At 45.4% G+C, this 22,250-nt stretch overlaps 1 pseudogene; it reads left to right on the forward strand.

Moving 5' to 3' along the window:
• The window catches only part of LOC144368105 (reticulon-4 receptor-like), a 46,833-nt pseudogene extending 26,858 nt beyond the window's left edge, over positions 1–19,975 (forward strand).
• Positions 19,976–22,250: the final 2,275 nt, after the last annotated feature.

The raw sequence follows: 22,250 nt of genomic DNA on the forward strand, positions 1-22,250 counted from the left end.
TACTGCCATTCAGAGTGTTGTCCCTGCGGCTTTTCAAAATGAAGTGAAAGAATACAGGCTCAATTTTGCAATAAGCCCAGCCTTCCTTCTTGCTTCCCAATCTGACTTGTGTGTCTGCACTTATTTAATTGGGCTTGTAGTTGAATGATACTCTGATTTGCACAAACAATTAAGTGTAATTACTCTGGAACACCCATACAGGCTCATAACCGATTATGCTAGGCAAACTTGGCCAAAAAAAATTAGAGATGCCATTTCCAAATCTGGTTCTGCTCTGTATCCTGCACTCCTTCTGGACAATAAATGTGCAAAGCAAAGTTGACTTACATGTTAAGCCTCTGATGGCATTCTGATGTTTCATCATATTTTCCAGGGCTTGATACTCTTGTTTTCAAGAGGACTAAATTCTCCCTTCATTTCAATCCACTGTGCACATGTATGGGGCCCCTGCAAGGACTAGCACCATGGGTGTCAAGCCCCCTTCTTCATAACAACTGTAGACAGAGCATTTTGCAAGATACTCTTTGGATACCACCATCTTATTCTACTTTGATTATGTCTGAATTCCTCCAGCCCCCAAAACAGGTTTTGCTCTATAGCCTTTGGAAATACACATATAGACATGGTCGAAACCAAGCTTTTCACCTTTGTTTTTTTTTTATGTTGTTTGATTTTTTGTGTTTTGCTTGCCTTCCCCATTAACTTACCCTTTGCAAGTTACTTATGGTGCGTGAGAGTTATAAAGAAAAAAAAAGACCCAGGATCCCCTGGGTGGTGCCTTATCAGATCTGGACTGATGAGACTGGCCCTGCCTACCTGTGTGGTAACAGGGGTTGATGGTGAAGCACAGAGGTTGGCAGAAGGGGCAGTTGATGCAGATTCTGGGTCACAGCTCCACATATCCTTGGGGTGGGCAGTTTGCAGAGAGTTTTTTTTGTAAAGTTGCAGCAAGACCTCGGGGCCAGAGAGAAGTTTGAAAGAAATCAGGGCTGCAAAGCAGTTGTCTCATCCTCCTAGGGAAGGGAGTCTTGGAGCAAAAGACAAAAGCCTTTATTTTTAAAAAAGGGGATGGATTAATGGATTAATTAATAATCTTGGCACCAATGAGGATGCCACATATACCCTGGCAGGGTGAGAACCTGACACTTGTCTGTCATGTCCATTCCACATTTAGTTGAAAGCACATGTACTACAGTCACCCTGCTTCCTCTGTTAACTGCGAGACTCTGAGCAAGCCCTTGAACCTCTGCTAGCCCAGGGGAGTCCTTCATAAAGTAGTCTCCAACTTATGAATATCTCCTAACTTCCCAGTTCTGGTGATTTTAATTGTTTTTTTATCCTGTTTAATTTTTTAAATTTGAATTAATTTAATATTGGTAGGTTGTAAAATTGTGGTGGATTCCATAATTTCACAAATAATACATACATATATTTTTCCTGTTTAGAGAAAACAAATATTTACAGATAAGGCTCAGGTGTCTTTTGACCATCATCGCTAATTTGTTGTTCTTTCAACCCTTGTTGTACCCAGGACATACAACCCTGTTTCTATTTAGGTGTAACCAGGACTGAACGGCACACATACTGCAAGATGTTTCCCGTCATTCGCCATGCCCTAGACCTCATTTCCTGGCACCGATTCCCTACCCGTCTCATTCTCTTTAACAACTGCAACATAGAGTTTTGGGTGTGATGTGTCAAAGGACTGACATCTAGATTGCTTTCTACTGGTGCAGACGATGTTACAGCAAGACTCTGTTGGTGTGTACAAGTGTTGGGTCTGTCTCCTCCACAAGATTGCGAGCTTATTTGCAGGTGTCTATTTCCCTGGCAGGTGCTCTAGCTGGCCAGTGGCATTCACACTGTCTTCAAGTTTGTTGAATATAAGAAAAGTCAGTTTGAGTAGCTTGAGGCTTCACAAGATGAGATCGAAGATGAAATGGTCTTGCCTTTCCAAGTGTGCAGCTCAAGACCACAAATGCCTGAGCACGACACTGTTAAATGTCTTTGGATCTCTAGCATACACAAGGAGAGAAAGGCTGAAATCATTTGCTTCCAAAGTAGATCCTAATTAAGTTAAGCTGGAAAAGCTGTAGAATCTGGAGACAAATGGGCTGTGTCCTCAAAAAGCTGACTATTTCATTAAGAGGGGGCAGAGTGACACAATGTGTTCTCAGATATCATCAAAAGGGGACACAGGAACATGAGACACTCCTTCAGAGGCAGAAGCAAAGAGATATTGCTGAGGGTGTGACTGATGGTTTGCACTGAGGAAACACCCAAAGGAAAGAGCCTCTCAATGCGTTAGAAGCAGGGGCCACTGATAAGATGAGGGCCTGGGGAGGTGGTAAAGAGAGTCCAGAAAAGAAGAAAGTGGCCTAACTTAGCGCCTTCTGCTCCTGACTGTGCCCCCACCCCCAGGATCTGGTGACAATGCATAAAAATTTCTGACTCAGCTCCTCTGGGGAGGGCCCCGGATTCTGTCTTTCTACTGCACCCTGGAACCTCCGAAGAAGAGAAAAAGTCCTTGGCTAGTTTTGAGGCCTTAGTTTAGAAATAAAAATGGCAGGAATTTGTCATTAAACCTGTGGTTGAATTCCAGAGAGGGCTGAATATCCAACAATGAGATAGCCTTGCGTGTTTGGAGCACTTCCTACAAGTCAGCCCTGCAGCATGATCTGCTTACAGGAACTGCAGCTAGCTGAGCTATTACTATGAACAGGCTGCCTTCTCAGTGCTCTGAATTCAGTACTGAACTATGACCCATAGAGGCATATACAGCTCCAGAGGAGGTTACACAGTAGCAAAGTGAAGAGGAACGAATGAATGAACAGTTGGTGCAGATAAATAAGTTCCCAGTATTGAGTAGCGAGAAGCAGTCTAGGGACAAGTGGACTTACCTGAGAGTCAATTTCATTTTTAAGAAAGGTGGTAAAGGCAGAACTACTTGGTGTGTTAAAGACACAGGGGAGATGAGGGCTGCCTCTGGCTGTGGAGGTCCGTGCCATTGGCAAAGGAAGCAGCCAGGACAGATACCCCAGGTTTTACAGGTGAGAAAAGTAAGACCCAGAGAGCTTAGGTAACTTACCAAAGATCACCTGCCCGGGATGCAAACACACCCCGAGCTCAGGTTCTTAACCTTGGCCACTAGTCAGCCGCCTGCCTCAGTTTCATGTCATGTGGCCTCTCTCGTCATTGAAGCTCTGGCAATAAAAAAATGAATGTCTTTCTTCTGCCAAGCACTTGTCACTTACCCAGTGCACGTGGGCAGTGGCCCCCCCAATACCTAAAGAACCACTTGCCCTACACAGGTGCCATGGGCGCTTCCTACCCCAGGGCCACCAGGCCCAGCCCTCATCCTCCACCATCACTGAGAAAGTGTCTCCATTGGCTTCTTCCTGTGCCTCCTCACCATCTGGCTGTGTGGCCCTGGGCATCTGCATGGCCACCTGGACCTCAGGTTCCTCATCTGTCAGTGGAGATGCCTCCCAGAGCTGCTGGAAGATCAGATGAGGAAATGTGTAACAGCTCCCCTTTCAGGGAGTCTACCAACCATAGACCGAAAAAGAAAATTTTATAGAACATGTAGTCCTCTATTTTCCTTGTCATTATTCCCTGAATAATAAAATATAACAAGCATCCACATTGTATTGGATTTTATTTTCAGCATATGATAGGGCATTCCTGGGCTATCTGAACATTCTCCATTTTACATAAGGGACTTTCACATCCTTCGATTTGGGTACCTAAGAGGGAGTCTGGAGCCAGTCCCTTGTGAATACTGAGGGACAGCTGAATGATAATGAGAGCTCCTTGTTTGGCGTCATCCACCATGTCCCTGGCACTGTGCTAAACAGTGCATGTCCCTTCTCTCAGCTATCCCTTCCAACAATCAGACATGTGGGTACAGTAGCAGCACCCTGTTGTGATGACACAGAGCTAAAGCTCAGCGAGAGGCAAGCAGTCATGGTCCACCGTCCGCAAGTGACAGAGCTCAGAGAGAAGCCCGGCAAGGACTGCCTGCAGCACAGGAGCCTGCAGCGATATCTCCACTCATCCAGAAAGTGCTGCAGGCTGGGCTGGCCAAGGAGTGGGCAGCAGGCAGAAGGGGGCAGCGGGCGAGGGAAGCACTGGACTGAGGCCTGGGACCCGGGAGGCAGCCTTGTGCAGCATGCTTCAGGCAGAGGGAAAGGAATACCATGGTGTCTGATGTCTGCCGAGCAGAAAGGCCAGCGTGGCTGGAAGAGGTGTGAGACAGAGGAGGGACGTTTATGGATGAAACTGGCCAGTGGGCAAGGTGACACATTGTGACATCTGAGGCCAGGTGCTAAAAGGGGTCCAACTTCTGCCTGATTCTCCCTACAATTGGCTTTGGAACAGGGTCTTCCTGCTGCAGGAGGCCCTGAGAGCAGCTCGAATAGACTGCTGCTGAGGCAGGTGGAGGCAGAGGCTGGGCATGGTGCCCACGGCCCAGTGAGAGCCCACACCAGCATGAGCACAGGGGCTCCACTTACACATAGATTTTTTTTCTTTTTTTTTTTTTAATTTATGACAATTTGAAGAAACTCACAGATAAACTGTGTAGCCTAGAAATATTGCGAACAATAAGATCAATATAGGTATGGAACAAATGTCTAAAACACATGCAGGTAAGAGTCTAGCTTATCCTTTGCTATCATAGATACCTGAGTCAATTATAAAAAAAATAAAATTTATCAAAACTGACGCGTGGCCTTTCAGCCTTACGTGGCTCCATCTGCAGTGGAGAGAAGCATCTGAATGAGGAGAAGCAGCAGAAAATCATCACTGCACAACACTGCACTCCCAGGATAATGCCGTGACCACTTTCTGCTGCCATCTGTGAGCTCAAGTGTGCCCAGTCTATGCTGGAAACACGAGCCACGTGGTGCCCATGACCTCTGTGTTAGCAGTTTGTCTCTCTACTAAATGGCATGTCTCAGTAAAGTCATTTCTCACAGTTCTTCAAGACTCTTCAGTGTATATAATACTTACAACACCCGTGTTGTAAGTATTATATACACATGTTAATTGACTGTTTATGTCACTGGCCAAGCTTATAACAGCAGGCTATTAGCAGTTAATCAGCGTTTGATGGGTGCGGACATAGGCACATGGTCAGCATTCTGTCGCTGTGACAGGTTACATTTGAGGGGAGTCAAAGTTACATGTAAGTTTTCCACTGTGTTGGGAGTTTGCTGTGCTAATCCCCGAGGTGTGCAAGGCTCCACTGTCAGACTGACTGGATCACCGAAGGACCCGGTGCTTAGCAGACTGGCCATCGCCACAGAGCCGTGTGCCACTGCAAAAGCATCGTGAGCAAAACAAATGATGACAGCTGTTTGGGGCTACACCACTGGGGTGACTTGGACGCATAGCAGCAGACCACGGCTCCAGAGGCATTTGCAGAGGTCACCCAGCTAGGGAGTGTGAGGGGAGGTTCAGTCCAAACCTGTGACCCTCTGCCCACCTTTTAGCTGTGCAACTTCAGGCCAAGCTCCCTGCAGACTCGGGGACCTCCAGGGAGTGGAGACGCACATGCTCCTGCCTGAGTGTGCAAGCCCCTCAGGCTCCACCCTGAAGCCGAAGCAGCCTTTTTCACCCAACTTGGGGCTGTCACACCCAATGAGATTGGAGGGCTTCAGCAGCAGGTTTCACTTCACAGGTGTCTCTGGAGGAGCGAGCATCGTTCTTCTCTTGAGGCTCCTGTCTCTGAGCTCTGGGGTCCAGCCCAGGAGTTTGCATCATTCTAAAATAGTTTTGATCTCAGAGTGGAGGTCTATGCCTATAATCCCAGAGGATTGGGAGGCTGAGGCAAGAGGATGGTGAGTTCAAAGCCAGCCTCAGCAATGGCAAGGCACTAAGCAACTCAGTGAGACCCTGTCTCTAAATAAGATACAAAATAGGGCTGGGGATGAGGCTCAGTGGTTGAGTGTCCCTGAGTTCAATCCCTGGTACAAAAAAAAGTTTTGAGCAAGAGGATGGTGAGTTCAAAGCCAGCCTCAGCAATGGCAAGGCACTAAGCAACTCAGTGAGACTCTGTCTCTAAATAAGATACAAAATAGGGCTGGGGATGAGGCTCAGTGGTTGAGTGTCCCTGAGTTTAATCCCTGGTACAAAAAAAAGTTTTGAGCTGCATTGATATATATAATCAAAATCTGCTAAATGGCACATATTTAAATGGTCCAATGTGATCATGATTGACATATGTCTATAGATTAGTTCTCTGTTAATGGTGACACTGTATGGAACCCTGATTCACAGGGTTCATCATGGCAAACCTCCTTCTTTGGACCTGTGGTGGCAAAAGCATGCAGCAGAGGGGGCTGCTCACCTCAGGGAGGCCAGGAAGCAGAGAGACGGGAGGGGCCGGCTCCCCAGAGCCCCCTAAAGCACTGATGACTTAGCTTTCCTTGCACCAGGTCCATCCTTCTGAAGGTCCCACCACCTCCATGGCTCCTCAGCTGTTAGAAACCTTCCCCATTCAAGTTGCCACAGTCCAGGTCTGCGGATTCCTCAGCACAAACTTGCAGCAGGCCCTGCACCACGGAAGCTCACCTTGTCATTGTCCTTCTCTCTACCACCTTGTCAGGTGGCCACTTGTTGGCACTGTCACCGTGGGTTATTGTGCACTTTGAAAACATCTCATTTGTGAAATCACACGCTCCTACTCTCTTTCTTCTCTGGTTTCCTCACGCTTGGCTTGGCGACATTGAGACCCGTCCTAGGAGTTCATGGACAACAGTTGGTTTCTTTTCATTCCTAATTAGTAGTCCACTGTGTCATGTGAGCTGCCAAACCCCCGTCATCTGCAGACAGACATGAGTTTCCCTCCAGGGTACTTTGACCAGTAAAGCTGCGGTGATCATCCATGTACTCAGGTGGACGTCACAGTTGAATAACTGAATCATGCAGCAGGTGACATTTAGTTTTTAAAAAATTGCAGAACCATCTTTACCAAGTGTCTGACCATCTTGCACTATATGTGAGCTCTTGTTGCCCCACATATTCATCAACCTCTGGTAGAGTTTTGAACCTGTCAATCAATTGTATGCATTGCTTCCCAAGTCCAGGTTCAGGGGCCTATTATTAGTAGCTTGAAATCTACCATTGGTGGGAGCATTTACACCAAAGAAACTTAAAAACGCTGTTATCAGACGCATTCCACTCCTTCCCCACCCAGAGCTAGCTCTTCATCATTGACGAGCATGGTATCCATTCTAGACATACTAGTGGGTATATACTGGTATCCCTGACACTTATTTTGTCTTTCTCCGATGCCTGATGATATTGAGAATCTTTTCATGTGTTGAAGGATCATTCTTATGTCTTCTTTTGAGAAGTATCTATTATAATATTCACCCAATTTCTTGTTCAGTTGTTGGTCTTATTTTTAGAGTGTCAGAGTTTTTTATATTCTCAAGACTAATTCATTTTCTGACATATGTGTTGCAAACATTGCTTCCCCACTCATTTTCTTAGTGTTGTCCTTCAAAGAACAGAAGGTTCTTATTTTACTTGAAGTCTAATTTGTCATCTGTCTCTTTTGTGATCTGTGCTTATTGTGTTCTATTAAAGAAAATCCTGACTACCCCAGGGTTGCAAAGATATTCTCCTGTGGTTTTATTCTCAAAGTTTTGCAGTTTAAAAGCTTAAAACTTTTAACAGTTTTACATTTGGGTCTATAATTCATTTTGAGTTAATTTTTTATGTCCTGGATGAAGTATCAATATTCATCTTTTATCCTACATGGATATCCTGCACTACTTCTATTGGCGTAGAAATGTCTTGGGACCCTTGTCAAAATGACTAACCAGATATGCATGGTTCTATTTATGAACTTATCCTTATCTGTTCCATTGATCTATGTGTTTATGTTTTTACTAGGTATAGTAAGTTATGCAAGTCTATAACTCTTTTTTTAAAATCAACTTTGCTATTCTACTGTTGGTATATAAGGATGCAATTAATTCTCATATCAATCTTTTATTCATGGTAATTTCAAATTTATTTATTAATTCTGGTAGTTATTTTATTATTCTTCCTTAGATTTTCTACATAAATCATCATATTAGCTGCAAGGAAAGGTAGAGTTTTTTCTTCTTTCCATATGATATGTTTTCTTGCCTTATTGCAATGGTTAGGTCCTTAATGTTGGACAGAGTAGTAAGAACAGTTCTCTTTGTTTTGTTCTAGATCTCAAAAGAAAACAATTCAGTCTTTCTTCATTAATTATGTCAGCTTCTGATTTTTTTTAGATGCTTTTTAGCAGTTTGAGAAACTTCCCCACTATTATTACTTTGGTATAATTTTTTTCAAGTGCATTTCCTGAAATCATTGAAATAATCATTTGGTTTTCCTCCTATATTTTGTCATTCTGTTGAATTATGCTTAATTTGTTGAATTAAATTATGTTGAATTTGTATTTTCAAATATAAAACAAAGCTTTCACTCTTTGGAATAAACTCTAATTTGTCATAATATATTATCATGGCTATGTATTACTGGATTCAATTTGCTATTAACTTTTAAGAATTTGTGTCTATAGTTCTGAAGTATTGTTCTACAATTTTTTTAATCATGTCTATCAGATTTGGGCATCAAAGATTCATTGGACTTATAAAACAGGCTTATACAACATTCCTCCTCTATGTTTTAAAAATACTTGTGACATTTCAGTGTCATTTCTTCTTGAAATACTTGATAGAATTCAGCAGTAAAACCATCCAAGCATGAAATTATCTTTTGGGGAAGGTTTTTTGCAACAAATTCAATTTAGGCATAGGGTTATGCATATATTCTAGTTTTTGCATGACAATTTTGGCAAGTTCTTGTTTCTCAAAACATTTGTTCACTTCAGTTAGTTTGTCAAATTTGTTGGCATAAAGCTGTTCATGGTATTTTGTTATTATCTTTTCAATGTCCATAGGATCTGTGCTGATAATCTCTTTTTATTTCTGATATTGATGGTCAATATGTTTTTCCCCCTTGAATTAATCTAGTTAAAACTTTATCAGTTTTATAAATTATTTTTAGAGAACGAACTTTGGTGTTCACTAATTTTCTCTGTTTCGCAGTTTATTAATTTTGCTCTTGTAATTATTTTCTTCTTTCTATTTGTTTTTGGCTTATTTTGCTCTCTTTTCCTATTTTTTTGAAACGAAAAACTTAGATAACTGACTTTAGACATTTATTCTTTTCTAAGACTATAATTTTTCCTCTGTAACTGCTTTAGCTGTATTCTGCATATTTTAATATGTCACATTTTTTTTCTTTCAGATCAAAATATTTTCTAATTTCTCTCATTTTTGTCTTTGCCCCATAAGTTAATTAGTAACATGTTATTTTATTCCCAGATATTTTGTTTTCCCAAATATCTTATTATTATTAATTTCTAATTTCATTCTACTTTGGTCAGAAAGTATAATTGTTGCATCCACATTTTTGCAAAAAATTAATTGGCATAAAATCTGTGACACTTACGCAGTAAAATATGATATCTGTTTCTTCTCAATAGCCCTGAACTCAAAATAATCTTTGTGCCAAATCGGCATATTTGGGGGTATTATATTCTTTTACCCTTTAAAGATAAATAAAATGGTGCTATCATTTTCATCTTAAAGTAGGAATAAATAAATCTATAATGTAGAAAGAAAGAAAGAAAACACTATTTTATGATTGTTATCCTTAAATTTATTGAGTCCTGTTTGATGGACTGTAATGCAGTCTATCTTGATGTACACTATAGGTATCTAACTATGATTTAATCATAATTATTTTAGGCAAGTTACTTAATCTTTCTCTTCTCAATTTTTTCATCCACAAGGGGATGGTATGAACAGTCCTAACCTGAAAAGATTGCTGCCTTGCCTTGGTAACTGATGCTCCTTCTCACTTTACCTTAAATGGGACCTTCTCCAGGGGACCCTGCATGGAGTCCATATGTACTCCTCAGTCCAAGCTCAGTTCACTTAAATAGTGTTCCCATGGCTCCCTGGTTCCCCTTCAAAGCACTTAGTGCAGTTTGTAAGCACTGAGAGGGCAAGATTTGGGATTCCATGGTGTCCCTCAGGACCTGTAAATGACAGTCACCATGTTTTACAAACATCTTCTGAACAAATGATTGTTCTAAACTCCAGGTATGTGGCCCATAGAAGATCATTTTACTAGTCTCAATGCTACTTTTCTCCACTGTAAAATGGGTGCCCACTTCCATTCTTCCAAAGATTATGGAGAAGAATTTGCATTTGGTGAAAATCTAAAAGAAATTTAGACATCTCATCAAACAAGTAAACCACCCTAGAGCTCATACAACCAGAGGGACCACAAAGACACCCGAGAAGGGATAGGCGACTCTCAGCACATCCATGAAGTTTTATGGAGTGATTTAGAAAAACGTGGCCCATTAGGACGCAAAAGATATGTGACAAGGAAAGGAGATGAAGCAGACTGCTCTCATTTGTGCTGTGCATGGTGAAGCACACCTGTGATTCCAGCAGCTTGGGAGGCTCAGGCAGGAGGATCTGAGTTCAAAGCCAGCCTCCACAAAAAGCAATGTACTAAGCAACTCAGAGAGACCCCTGTCTCTGAGAACAATATAAAATAGGGCAGGGGGATGTGGCTCAGTGGTTGAGTGCCCTGAGTTCAATCTCCAGTATCCCCCCCCAAAAAAATAAATAAAATAAATGCTCATTTCTGAAGGACATTAGGAAAAATGCTTGTTTTCTAGAACAGGACATTTTTGACACTCTTTATTTCTTGGGCGCAAGATTAAAAATGGGGGGACACTTTTCATTTTAAGCCTATTTGAAATTATTAGCATGGGCCATAATTGCTTTTGTAAATAACTCATTCATGCGTGTTTCTCAAATGATGGTGACAAGTTGCTGGCTGGACAGAGCCCGCCCCTCCTCTTGGTCTAGTCACTTTGTGCTGGGCCTCCAGACAATCTTGACAGCTAGAGCAGGCCCCAGCACCGGGCGCCAACATGTCAGTCAGCAGACAGCTCCCCAGACTGGTTGGTAGGGCCTTCTCCTGCTGCATGGCCTGTGTGTGCTTCCAGAACCCAGACAGACACACACAAATAGCCCCTCTGGGCAGCAGGGCACCTGGGGCCATGGCTGGCAGCTGGGAGCTTGGTTTCCAACAACTAGTTTGTAGCGGGTGCTGCAGTGACAGGCTAAGGAATGGCAACAAGTCATCAGCAAGTGGGCCCACACATTACTTCCCTTTTCAGGGTGCTGCCTGGCACTTCCCAAGAGCAAGAGATTTACTGGCACTTGGCTGGCTGCCTTGCCCTTCTGCAATCCCCGGCTCCAGCAGGTCAAATCAAGTTGCCTCACCCAGCAGTGATGCACGCGGGAAGCTCCAAAACTCAAAAAAGGCCTCCTGTCAGAGGAGACCCTCTGTGGGCACAGGCCCTGGACGTATCAAGAGGGGCAGAGAGACAACATTCTGAATCTGACCCTGTCACTCTCGTTCTGAAGGCCCACACACACCCTCCTCTGAGCAGCTAGCAGGGCCAGGTCGTCCTTTCAACTGTATTCAAAGTTGGTTCCACTTTGATCTCCTGTCTCCCCTTGCTGCTGTTCACACTGGTTAGGCTCCTTCCTGAAGTTATCCCAGGGCAATTTTCTTCCTTTGAAGTCCCCAGAAATTCCTGCCAAGTGCTGTTCTGGTGTGAGGAGGCTGCAGGGGCAGGCGGCCTGGTGCCATTGCCACACGGGGTGCCAGAACTGGAATGCCCAGACATCAAAGGGGAAGGTGGCAGCGGCGCATGAGTGAGCCTAGCTCTGGCCTCGCCTTGGCCCCAGAGGCCTTCACCCCACTCCCAGTTGGATCTGGAAGCTTGGCTCGGGAGCCTGGAGACCTGGCTTCAGATGCTTCTAGAGGTCGAGGAAGGCCCATCCCTCTGCATCTTGGGAAGGTGCAAAGCGCAGCTCAAGGTCCCTGGCGGCATGGCCTGTGCCAGCTTTGCTCCCCTCCAGTCTCCTGAGACTGCATCTGTGAACTGAGAAGGCAGCATGGTCCCCACGGTGACCACTTGTCAGCCCAGGGGCCAATTCAGGCCCATAGTAGGCTCTGTTTAGCCCACATGGTTAAAAATTCCCTCGAAAATAGGGCAGAGGCTGCAGCCACTGTTACAAGCACATGCTCGGCCTGCACCAGGTCCTGGGGACAGCCCCAGCACCATTGAAAAAATAAGAAGTAGAAATTTATTATTCATTATCTCCAGCTTTTAAAAGTTCAGATATTATGCCAATATCGATAGTTTAGGGTTTTTTTGACAAATCAGTGGTAAGTCTGGCAATACCAGGCTGCTGTCCAAATTGACGGGTTGCACGGGAGCTGTGTAAAAGCTGCAATCTCTGCAAGAAACCCATGTCCAAGTTGTGGACTTTCCCTCCCAGGCTGCTGCTTTCTCACCCTGTGACCATTTACGTTTTGGTCCCCTGAACTGGGTTATTTCACTTTACGTCAAGAGATGTGGAACATGAACCCCAACCCAGGCGTCACAATCTCCCATACGCAGGTCGGACCTGCTCCCTCCCCTCTTTTTAAATACAAGCAGAGGTTTCTCAGAGTGTAGCCAGATTCCCCTGAGGATCACAAGGGGATGCTCATCAAGGTGCAGAAGTACCTGGGCTCAATCTGTCAGCTACAGCAGAGCCCTTGGGGCTGGACATCCACCTTCTGAGCCAGGCAATGTCCTGGCTGCGGGAAAGCTTTTCAGGCACCTGTGAGAAGGAGACTCCTCCGTGGCTTGCAGCTGTGCTCAGGAGTACAGTGCATTCCTCTGGGTGCCCGAGAAAGGAAACAGGACTTACTGAGCCACCCCTCACCCAGGCCTCACGCCCAGCTACCTGCTAGCTATAGCTGTCCCTTGGTGTTCATGGAGGACTAATCTCAGGACTCCCGAGAATACCCAAATCTTAGAGGCTCAAAGCCCCTTATAAAAAAGCATCCTGCTAACTTTCAGCCTGTGGCGCAGCCTCCTGAGAACTCCGCAGCATCTCTGCATGGCTTTTCACACCCAGGACCACGTGGATCCTGAGCTCAAGGTCAGCTCAGTCTATTTTTTCAAAGGGAATAAAGATGAGAAATAAGTATGCTTGTGTTCAACACAAATGCATTTTTTTTCCTGATTATTTTCAGTCCACAGTGGATTGAAGCCACGGAGAGGGATCCTGCCATCGCTACCACTGTTGAACAAGTGGGGATCTAAAGCAAAGAAGCTCAATGGCGCAGCCACCATGGCAGAGCCCAAGTTCAAACCTGGGACCAACCCCAATGTCATTGCATGAGAGCGGAGCTGCTGCTCTCTCTCCATGCACTGAGAGCAAAGAGAAAGTTCTGACGGAATGAAAACCAGAGAGGGAGCCTTTTTCCCACTGGCCTGTGCCAGGTGAGTCCGCAGGTGGAATGCTCAGAGGAGGCTTAGATCCTAGGCTGCTCTGGATCTGCAACTGTCTCCAAGAAGCCTCTCTCCTGTGGCCAGCTGGGCCCTCATGACTCTGGGCATCAATTTTTTGTTATGTGACAGCAAGTGCTGGCAAAGTGATTTGTGATGCAATTTTGGTAGCTAACTTTGAGTGGCGGCTCAGCAGAATCACAGAGGTTGGACCACTTTTTCAGAGGACCCCAAATCAGACCTGGAACCCACAGGATTGCCATACAGCTTGACGACGGCAGCTGTCTGGTCAATTTTTGGTTTTATAAAGAATCTTACTCCTTGTCCTTTCTCTGTTTTCACAGCCGGTCTGTGCCAGGCACACTACAAAACATGTTGCCCTTAGGAAGATTCTGGGGTTCTGGAGGGAGGAAGAAACAGCACATGGGCCAAAGAGACTCCTGGTGGCGTGCAATGGCTTCTCCTGACAGACCCCTCTCCTGGAGGTGGCGGTGAGCAGAGAGCAACTTCCCTAGCTTGTCTTCACAGCTAATCTCTATAAGAGTTATCACATCCCCAGATATTCAGGATGGCATGAGACAGTCAGGGGTGGCCCACTAGGCCCTGGAACCCAGGGGCTTTGCTACTGACACAGCTGTGGGTCTGCCGATGGTGGCTCCTTTTCTTGAGGCTTTGGTTTTCCCACCTGGAAAATCCTGCTAGATAATTTTTAGGACCATTCTAGCTATAACCTTGTGTGAGCTGCTAGTACCAGGCACACACTAACTGGAAGGAAAAGGGATTTAAGAATAAGAGGGCCAGAGAGGAGACACCCAGGAATGGCCACTGCTTGCAAAGCCACTGCCTCTTGTCAACCTGCACGCTCAGAATGGGGCAGTCGATAATTAACACACCTGCCTTGATCTCACTGAAATGCTACTTTTCGACTGTGTTATCTTGGAAGAAAATGAGCCAATTAGAGAACGTAAATGAGACCGATTCTTAAGAGACTGTGTCAACTATTTATTGTGCTCAGTTGGAGGTGATGGCTCGGTGGCTGGGCCCCTAGATGGCAGGAGAGGAGGGTCACAACAGCTGGCTCCTCATTTTTGGGATGCAGCCCTGAGCTACCCCATTGGCCAGTGGCCCCAAGAAGGTCAGAGCAGCTGGATTTCTCCCCAGGAGGCTGGCCTTTCAGCCTTGACTTCATTCACCAGATTCTTTTTTATTCCTCCCCAAATATGCACAAAATTTCCAATGATTTTCCCCTTACCACAGTGTGGGTGAGATTTGAATCCTAGCCTACTGATGGCCTCACAGGGCCAGGGAGCTGGGGACACTGCTTTCCGGATACAAAGATCAGGCATTTCGCAGAATGTTTTGAGGAAGCCACTTGTTGACCTTTTGTTTGACCAGTACAGGGCAAACCCCAGGCAGTGTCTGCACAAAGTGCCTTCATATGGGGGCCTGTTCGCCTCTTCAGATGGAGCTGGGATTCCCTTAAACAGCCCCTCCCACAGCAGGTGGAAAACTAGTTCTGCTCCAGAGAGCTATCAAAACACGTTATGGGTGACTTGTGCTTCCCTAAAGTTCGTATGTTGAAGTCCTAACCCCCGTACCTTAGATATGACCTTATGTAGGAATAGGGTGACTGCAGATGCTTAAGATACAGCCACAGTAGGACAGGGTTGCCTAATTCCTCATTAGGAGGTGAAACTGCAGACAGACACACACAGATGTGGTGACACATCTACAAGACAAGGACCAGGGAGAGGCTATGTATCCCCGCAGCCCTGAGAAGGAACCCAGCAGACAACACCTTCCTTCAGAACTGAGACAATCGTTTTGCTATTGGAGCCACTGGTCTGCTGTACTTTGTCATGGCAGCTCTGGTAAATTAACGGGCCCACCCACTCTTCCCAAGAATGGGACTTGAGGAGCTTTGTTCTTTTGGGCCCTGCCTCCTGGGCTCTGCCTTTTTCTGCACCCGCTCAACCTAGAAATCAAATGGGGCCTTCTTTTTTTTTTCGTATTTTTTTAATTGTTTGTTGTTCAAAACATTACATAGTTCTTGATATATCATATTTCACACTTTGATTCAAATGGGTTATGAACTCCCATTTTTACTCCGTATACATATTGCAGAATCACATCAGTTACACTTCCATTGATTTACATATTGCCATACTAGTGTCTGTTGTATACTGCTGCTTTTCCTATCCTCTACTATCCCCCACCCCCTCCCTCCCCTCCTCTCTTCTCTCTCTACCCCCTCTACTGTAATTCATTTCTCCCCCTTGTATTATTTTTCCCTTACCCCTCACTTCCTCTTGTATGTAATTTTGTATAACCCTGATGGTCTCCTTCCATTTTGATGCAATTTTTTTTCTCTCTCCTTTTCCCTCCCACCTCTCATCCCTGTTTAAAGTTAATTTTCTTCTCATGCTTTTCATCACTACTCTGTTCTTAGTTACTCTCCTTATATCAAAAAAGACATTTGGCATTTGTTTTTTAGGGATTGACTAGCTTCACTTAGCATAATCTGCTCTAATGCCATCCATTTCCCTCCAAAATCTATGATTTTGTGATTTTTTTTAATGCAGAGTAATAGCTTATTGTATATAAATGCCACATTTTTTATCCATTTGTCTATTTAAGAACATCTAGGTTGCTTCGACAGTCTTGCTATTGTGAATTGTGCTGCTATGAACATCGATGTAGCAGTGTCCCTGTAGCATGCTCTTTTTAGGTCTTTAGGGAACACACCAAGAAGGGGAATAGCTCGGTCAAATGGTGGTTTCATTCCCAGCTTTCCAAGAAATCTCCATACTGCTTTCCAAATTGGCTGCACCAATTTGCAGTCCCACCAATAATGTACAAGAGTACCCTTTTCCCCACATCCACGCCAGCACTTGTTGTTGTTTGACTTCCTAATGGCTGCCAATCTTACTGTAGTTAGTTGGTATTTTAGGGTGGTTTTGATTTGCATTTCTCTGACTGGTAGAGATGGTGAGCATTTTTTCATGTACTTGTTGATTGATTGTATGTCCTCCTCTGAGAAGTTTCTGTTCAGGTCCTTGGCCCATTTGTTGATTGGGTTATTTGTTATCTTATTGTCCAATTTTTTGAGTTCTTTGTATACTCTGGATATTAGGGCTCTATCTGAAGTGTGAGGAGTAAAGATTTGTTCCCAGGATGTAGGCTCCCTATTTACTTCTCTTGTTATTTCTTTTTCTGAGAAAAAAACTTTTTAGTTTGAGTAAGTCCCATTTGTTGATTCGAGTTATTAACTCTTGGGCTATGAGTTTCCTATTGAGGAATTTGGAGCCCGACCCCACAGTATGTAGACTGTAGCCAACTTTTTCTTGTATCAGACGCCATGTATCTAATTTGATATCAAGCTCCTTGATCTATTTTGAGTTAACTTTTGTGCATGGCGAGAGAAAAGGATTCAGTTTTATTTTTTTGCTTATGGATTTCCAGTTTTCCCACCACCATTTGTTGAAGATGCTATCCTTTCTCCATTGCATGCTTTTTGCCCCTATTTCAAATATAAGATAGTTGTAGTTTTGTAGATTGTTTTCTGTGTCCTTTATTCTGTACCATTGGTCGACCCACCTGTTTTTGTACCAGTATTATGCTGTTTTTGTTACTATTGCTCTGTAGTATAGTTTGAAATCTGGTATCGCTATACCACCTGATTCACACTTCCTGCTTAGCATTGTTTTAGCTATTCTGGGTCTTTTATTTTTCCATATGAATTTCATGATTGCTTTCTCTATTTCTACAAGAAATGCCATTGGGATTTTGATTGGCATTGCATTAAACTTTTAGAGAACTTTTGGTAATATCGCCATTTTGATGATGTTAGTTCTGCCACGAGTAATTTGTCCGCATGGGGATTCACATTTTAATACACTCACTCCTGAAGGCAAGGCAGGCTAAAAGAACCTTCAGCATTCAAAAGGGGTAGGGAATCTAATGGTGGAATAATAATCCCTGCTGTTGAGGCCAGGTCGCCCTAGCCCTAGGAGAAGTCTTTTGCTAGTATGGAGCCTCCTTGAAAGTCCAGGAGTGTCTGGCCCTTCAAGGAAAGACAGGGTGAAACACCATGAGCAAGGGGGAGATCATTGCTGGGAGGCTGTTCCAGTTGAGTGTGCACCTGGGTTGAAGAGTTGAGGGAAGCTGGGACCATGCAGTGACTGGCTAGGATGAGTGAACTCCTCCCCTGGGAGGTCATCAAGCAGAGAATGAGGCCAGGAAGAAGGCTGCAGGAGGTGTTCCAAGCCAACTCAGGAAGTGCTTAAAAAGAAGGATGTGTGGAGGAGGGAGCAGCCTGCTGGGGGCAGGGTACTCTGAGGTGGAGACTGTACTCCTTCACCCCATGCCCTTCCTATACCTAGACCCCTGTTCCTGTGATAGCAGAAGTGCTGGTAGGTAGACCCAGTTCATACCCCCTGGAACCCTATAGTGGTTTTTTTTTTGCAGTTTTTTTTTTATTAAAACACAACTCCCCATTATGAATTGAGGGGGACTCCCTAGACTCCCACCTGCTAGATTTTATCAAGAGCTATGAGGGCCTAGGCAGAGAATAGGGTGATGAACCTCAGTGTTTTTCCTTCTAGAGTCTGGGAGGAATATTTCTGCATAAGCTATAAAAATCTCAGAGCTGACAGACTAGGGTTGAGACTTAGATTGCAGCTCCTCTGCCTGAACCTCACTTCCTAGTAGTCCCTGAGCTTAGTCTGGGTGGTACTACAATGTTTACCAAGAGAATATCTCCTCCTCACCCAGCATGGCCTGCAAGCTGTTAGGAGGCTGGGTACTGGCAAGAATATTGCTTAGAATATGGGGATAGAGACCAGGTCCTGGAGGACTCTGTTCACTAGAGTCCCAAGAAGGTATATGCAGATTTGAGCAACAGTCCTTCACATGAGTATTTGTTATGTGACCTAATAGGCTACCCTTGATTATGGATATGAGCATCCAGAAGGGTGAAGTGGGAAGTCTTTAGACATGGTTTACTAGAATGTATAGCTCCAGGCGCAAGTTATAGCCAAGAATCATCTATGTGGTATGCAAAGCAATGATCCCCAAACCTCCAAATCTCAGGCCACATCTAAGACCTGTCTCAAGCCCCTCTAAAGCCCAATCCCAAGGGACACACTGGCTCCAAAATGGCCTCCCAGTCCCTTAGGGATCTCTTACCCCTAACTACCCTTTCTTCTACTCACATGAAGCTGGCTGCTGGCATTGGTGCTGTGGCTACAAGCCTGGCAGGTGGCAGCACCATGTCCAGGTGCCTGTGTGTACTACAGTAGCCGAAAGTGACAGTAAGTTGCCCTCAACAAGGCCTGAAGGCCATGCCCACTGGCATCCCAGCCTACAACCAGCTCACCTTCCTGCATGGGAACCACATCTCTTATGTGCTAGCTGCTGATTTCCACGCCTGCCGGAATCTCATCATCCTGTGGCTATAGTCTAATGCATTGGCCCAGATTGATGCCACCGTGTTTTCTGGCCTGACCCTTCTGGAGAAACTGGATATCAACCACAATGCCCAGCTTTATAACTTCATTCCTGCAACATTCCAAGACCTGGGCCACCTGCACACACTGCACCTGAACCTCTGTGGCTTGTAGGAACTGGGCCCTGGCTTGTTCCATGTCCTGGCTGCCTTTCAGTTCCTCTAACTTCAAGCAAATGGGCTGCAGGCACTGCCATATGATGCCTTCCATGACCTGGGCAACGAACCTCACGCACCCTTTCCTTCATGGTAACCACATCCCCAGCATGCCTGAGCACACCTTCTGTGGCTTGAACAGTCTACCGTCTCCTCCTGCACCAGAATCATGTGGCCCATGTGTATTCACATGCCTTACATGACCTTGGCCACCTCAGGACACACTACTTGTTTGCCAACAACCTCTCAATGCTGCCTGTAGAGGTCCTGGCACCTTTTTGTGCTCTACAGTATTTGCGGCTCCACAATAATCCCAGGGTATGTGACTGCCAGACACGCCCACTCTGGTCCTGGCTGCAGATGTTCTGAGGTTCCTCATCTGAGGTGCCCTGCAACGTGCCCATATGCCTGGCTGGTTGTGACTTCAAGCATATGGTTGCCAATGACCTAGAGTGCTGTGCTGTGGCAGCCAGACGCTTCAGACAAGGCCTCAGTGCTAGAATCTGATAGGCCAGCCTCTGTCGGCAATGCACTCAAGGGACGTGTGCAACCTGGTGACAGCCCACCAGGCAAGGGCTCAGGCCCATGTCATATCAGTGACTCTTCCTTTGGGACCTTGCCCAGCTCTGCAGAGCCCCCACTGGCTGCACTATACCAGAGGGGTCTAAGTCACCAGGAGTCCACACCACTGGTCCTCACTGGAGGCCAGGCTGTTCCCGCAAGAACCACACCCGCAGTCAGTGTCATCTAGGACAGGCGGGAAGTGGGGGCAGCGGAGCAAGAGCTGCAGAGGGTTCAGGTGCCCTTTCAGCCCTGACCACAAAATGCAGTGTTGTAACTTTAGCCTTGTGCTGATATTGTGGACAATGTTTGCACCCTGCTGACCAGATATCAGACCTCAGAACCTCTGAGGACAAGGACCTGCCAGTACCAGAGAAAGGGCAATTGGGCAGGCCAGTCCTCCCTGATGGATGCCTCCCCACCAGCCCAACCCCATCTCTAACCCATCATGTTTACAGGGTTTGGGGTTACGTTTATTCCAGAATGCAGTTTCCCACCAAGATTGCAGAATTTAGAGATATGCATTTTGTTTTACCTGTGTAAAAAAATGGATGATTTGGAATAAAGAGCTCTTTTCTTAAATTATGGCCTCTCAGGCTGAGGTGCTATGAGTGGTGAGAGGCATGAGTGGGACCAGGTGCTTCATCTTACTGGACACCATCACACAAGGTCCCTGAGAAGTGAAGTCACCCAGCTGAATGTACCAGGTATGACTTGGTATCCCTGCCACCTTCTGAGCTTGCTCCTGAGCCTAAACACCTACTCTGAGAACTGGACTGAAAGAGCAGATGCCAGGACCATGGGTCTAGATGAGGTTGCTTTTGTGGGGACATCTACTCTAGTACCTTCCACCCAACTATGCATTGCCCCCAAGAAGAGACTGAGGATAAGAGATGAAAAATACTCTCCATTTTCTGGGAGATGGCAGAAGGAGGGTGGTCCTGAAGGACAGGTGAGTTGGTAAAGCCAGGCTTGGGGCCAGGTAGGAACTGTGTACACCTTCCTACCACTGCCCAGGGTTACAGCCAGATTCCTGTTCCTCTTACAACACACCCACAGACCAGAAACTGTCCTTTGAGGATCTGCATGCCCTTGTAAACATGTATGCACAACACATACATATGACCAGGCAGGAGCTACATGCATGCATGCCTATGTTTGAAAAAAGTACCCAAAGTACAGACAAAAATACATGTGTGAACACATTCCCAAGGCCTACACCAGGGAGGACTCAGAACAAAAGAGAAAGGGGCCACATGACAGAGAATCTATGTAGGGTGCTTTTAAGGAAGGCCCCCTAACCCACAGGGCAGGGGCTGGCTTCGAAGAGGAGAAAAAATCAGTGATTTTGCAGAGGGAACAGCAGAGGGGAACATTGCTTGTGGAGCCAGATGGCTGTGGGGTGGCTGGGGCTCCAGAAGCCCAGGGGAGGAGGAGAGTGTGAGGGAATGTGCTCAGAAACCATGGCCCCTGCTCGCCCTCTAGTTCCTCAGTGCTGCCCCCAAGGTGGATTCAGGACTCAGGACAGATTCTCTAGGCCATTTTCTTTATCCATTTATCTATCCATTTATTCTCTAGGCTGAGGGAAGTGAGAACATGGGATAGGTACAGTGACCTGACCAGGGTGGAGAAAGAAACTAACTCAGGAGGTCCCAGCCATGTTAAGTTCCATACAGTAAGGACCCAGGCAGTTGGGGTCCATGTACCGGGAGGAAGAAAAAGAGGAAGGGAAGAGAAGAGAGACCCAAGTCCTTCTGACTATTGCTTTCCATCTGATGCTCCAAGAGACTGTGAACTTCTTCTCTGGGCTGCTTTTATTCGGGGTGCCAGAATTATCCCCACTACTCAGTAAAAATCTCAGGGAAGTTGCAAATTAATGCGAGTCAATAGAAATGGAGACAGAGAAAGATTTCTGATCAACAAAGCACATCATTGCAGACCCTGCTCAATCTCTCTGTGAAGAATTTTCTAGGGCTTCCTTGGTAAGAAAGGGGACATGAGGCTCAGAGTCTGAATTCCAGAGAGTCCAGTGGATTCAGGGCGTCAGTTTCTGAAGTCTTTCCTGTTTAGAGATCGGGTCTATGTTAGTTGTAAAAGGCCTGCCTGCCATGAATATTTAGGGGGAAGATTTCTCTGTCCTAGAAGGTCCTGCCTGACACATGCCTGTCCCTATCACCTGTCTTTTTCAGGAGTCTGGTCAGGAAATTTTTTCTGTTTTCTCTCCTTCTGTTAAAGGATGGGAAGGTGCCCATATTTGGGCCTGTGTGTCCTGAGCTCCATCATGTCTATGGTGTCCTGCTTGAGCTGAGGGAGGAGGTGGTACTCAGCAGTTATGCCCACCTTTCTCTCCCTCCTTCTCCTCTACCAGTGATTAAATCCAAATGGGCTTAACCACAGAGCCACATCTACAGCCCTTTTTATTTTATTATTATTATTATTATTATTATTATTATTATTATTATTTTAGATTTGGAGGCAGGGTCTTGCTAAGTTACTTAGGGCCTAGCTAATTTGCTCAGGCTGGCTTTGAATTTGTTATCCTTCTGCCTTAGCCTCCTGAGTTTTGATATTACAGGCATTTGCCATTGCATCTAGCTG

This window comes from Ictidomys tridecemlineatus, chromosome 2 (assembly GCF_052094955.1).
Source record: "Ictidomys tridecemlineatus isolate mIctTri1 chromosome 2, mIctTri1.hap1, whole genome shotgun sequence".
Taxonomy (NCBI): domain Eukaryota; kingdom Metazoa; phylum Chordata; class Mammalia; order Rodentia; family Sciuridae; genus Ictidomys; species Ictidomys tridecemlineatus.